The sequence below is a fragment of the Alligator sinensis genome, unplaced genomic scaffold (genome assembly GCF_000455745.1).
Source record: "Alligator sinensis unplaced genomic scaffold, ASM45574v1 scaffold147_1, whole genome shotgun sequence".
NCBI classification, from domain to species: Eukaryota; Metazoa; Chordata; order Crocodylia; family Alligatoridae; genus Alligator; species Alligator sinensis.
Window position 1 is genome coordinate 4,881,930 of NW_005841847.1, and position 3,475 is coordinate 4,885,404.

The following is a 3,475-nucleotide window of genomic DNA, read 5'->3' on the forward strand; positions in this document are numbered from 1 at the left end:
TGTAGGTAGGGACTTGCATCTTCACCATCTTCAAGGAGCCCTTCTCCATGGGGACCTTGTGGCCAACTCTCAACAGGGAGGATGTAAGGGCAAGACAGAGGTTGGCCAAGAATGTGCTCTTGCAAGGATCACCTGGTCCTTTTCCCTCCTTCTTGTGTGGGAAAGCAGCTGGCTGGTTGTTGCTGAAGGATTATTTTTTTATTTTTCCTCTTCCCAACTAAGTTATTAGTCCAGTAGTTCTGCACCAGGGTGCCACATGACCCTTCCAGGGGTACCACTGTGGGCAGGTGGAACTGCCTGTGCAACTCCTGCAGAGGCAGATCTGGAAGCAGCTGTAGCTGGAGCACATATGCTTCCCACAGCCCTTACCAGTCTGACCCCACACACTCCTCCCAGAGACAGAGGTGAGCTGGGTAAGTGGGACCGTCCCACACCCTGTTGTTTCAAGGAGGACCATGCAGCATTGGATCAGACATGGCTGTGGTAAGAGTATGTGCTCCAGCCCCCTTGCACTGCCTGGATGGAGAAGCCAGGTTATACTACAGAAGCCCTTTGCACTGCCCATCTGAAGACAGGTTATGCAAGGACACCCTAGGGCAAGCAAGACCATCCTCCTTTCCCCTAGCACTACCCCCTAGACTACAGGGGAGTTTTACCCAGGGCATGAAACTTGTTACTTATGCCTCTGCTCTTGGCAGCTTTAGGTTTATTAGATAACCTTAATACAGTCAGAAGCATGCAACAGCACCCTAACTGAAAAGAACTGAAGAAACAGTAAAAGTTATTCTCAACCCAGATGCTGCCAAAATCAAAAGGTATGGAGGGGTGCTCAGGCTCTGAAAAAAAGTTGAAAAGCTGTTTTAATCATTCATTGTTTCTTAGGCAGGAAGTGTTTAGACTAAGGGCAGGATTGTAGTCACCAACACTTTGCTGATTATTTGGTCCCCAGCCACCTGAAGACCAAAAATGTAACATTTTCCATAGCTCCTAAGCAACTTCAGTGATTTTGAAACGTTCATCCAAAGGCTCTTCAACACTTGTTGGTTCCTTAGACTATCCACTTCCAGAGACTCTAGTATCACTAGTGTGGAATCAGAAAAAATATCTGCCTTAAACTTTGATTATTTTAGTTATAAGATGACATAACCGCTTTGTGGAGAATTGCTGGCTCTGTATAGTAGAACAGATAAGAGAAAGTGTTTGTTCTTTGTAACTCCTCTGCAACTGCTTCGCTCACCGCGGCCTTGAAGATAGCAAAAAAGTATGTACAAATCTGATTTCCAGGTGCAAGAAGGAGGTTTGTGAACTAACCTCGCCTCCCCCATTAGTTCCCATCCTGATTACAGCAAAGAAATAATGAAGTAATATTATAGCCGCTTTTCATGCTAATTTCACTATATGATCACGTGAGTTGTAAGCAACTGTTAAAAAGTATATAAGCCTCCTGATTTTGCTCTTGGGGGGGACCCCTTCCAAGTGCTTGGGAAATCCATGTCACTTTGGAGTCCCCCCTACAGCTGTAGTTTCTTTTAAATAAAAGCTTCTGCTGACCTGACCCAAAAATATGCTGCGTGTGTTTCCACGACACTAGGAACACAAGCTTTTGGTTCAAAAGCGCACTTGAATGTGCAACTCAACGTTGAGTAAGATATTCAAGCTCATTCTGTTTAAGAGACTGCGATAAACATGTATTTTTCTCTTCAAAAGAATTAACATAACATTCACATTACTTCAGATCACATTTTTAATGTTGAAAAACTATATTTATAAGAGAGAGATTATAGAACTCATTCCATTTTTATTTACACACAAAAACTGAGAAACATATCAATTTGAATATTTTTAATATGAACAGCACAAAGTATGGTGACATTAACAGGAGCAACAATGGACTTGAATAATCCATTCAAAATTAATTCATATCAGGTATACATCACTCAAACAGTAGTGTTTGAACTGGAGTTGGGTGAACCTGAACGTACACTGGGACTCTAGAAAATGGAATGATATAAACAATACAGTTCAAGTCTTGTTGAAAAAAACCTTTTACAGTTTGTATTTTGTTGGCTACAACACTGAAAACAAGATGTAAACACGTGGTAATTTGCAAAGCTCTGTAAAAGCGACTTACACATTTCCCTCCCAATTTGTGCTCGTGTTTGAAAACAAATGCTACTTCAAGTTTTGTCTTTATCCAAGGCTACATAGTAAGCTTGGAAAATAAATATTGTTAGACCCGTTTCTCAATCTCTATTTTTAAATAAATACTGAATAATACATATTCCAGTGTTTACAGTAAGAGCATTGTATGCAGTATTAATCGTATTTTTCTACAGTTCCTGTTTCTCAAGCATGCCATGTCCAAGGGTGAAATTTGCCACTTTGTACAGGGCCAGCATGAGACTGGCTTATCCCTTCCGTTCCACTTGATCCTCACTAATGACCTAAGAAAGGAATTTGTGTCATGGACGCCCTGTGCATGTGGAGTAAATTTACCCAATGTGAACACTGTTTGGATAATCTGCTATTGAGAAAAAACAATACAGGCTTTGGAATTTAATTCTAGCAAACTCATTGGACTATACCGAAAAATTGTGGCAATTTTTTGATACACTGAATAATATCACTATAGTATGTGTACTTGAGACACCTATGTTAAAAGATAAAGGGATAGATGTAATTTTGCCAAGTCTGAAGCTGCAGTTCTAATATTTCTACAGGTTTCCCTCACTTTATGCTGTACATGTGTTCCTGGAAAATGGGGCATAACCCAAATTCACATAAAGGGAACCCACTTTAAAATGTAACAAATAGGGATACGTTCCAAGACCTCAACTGTACTGAACCCCAGACCCATTTCTACCACTTTTACCAGACAATTTTGGTACTAACCAACAGCAGACAGGCTGCTGCTGCTGCTGCTGTGTGCTGTACTTTGTGCCCAGCTGCAGCTGCCCTGGGAGCAGCACCCTGCCCTGGGGACGCACATGACGTCACACCACTCCCCGGGCAGCTGCAGCTGCAGAAACATGGGCACCAGCTGCCCTGAGCAGTGGGTTTCCACCACACCAATCACATAATGAATTTTCGCTATAAAAGGGTCATTGCATAAGAGCGAATTCGCACATACAAAACCCGCATAAAGCGAGGGAAACCTGTATTTCAATTTGGATAAAAACAACTATTTTTGTTAATATGCAGAGACTAACTGATCACTTCTATTTCAGAGGGGATAAACAACTGCAAAAATATACAGCATCCTATTTATTTACAATATATACACAAACAAAAATGACATTTCCTACAATAAAACATAACTGCATAGATTCTTCTTTAGAAATATAAACAGGCATGTGTACAATATGTGAATGTTCCAACCTTTCCAGCCTTGTACTCTGTTAAATCTTCTTTTTCACAGTTTATAGTGGAAAGCCTTACATTTTGATACAAATAAAACATTCTTTGTGCATATTGT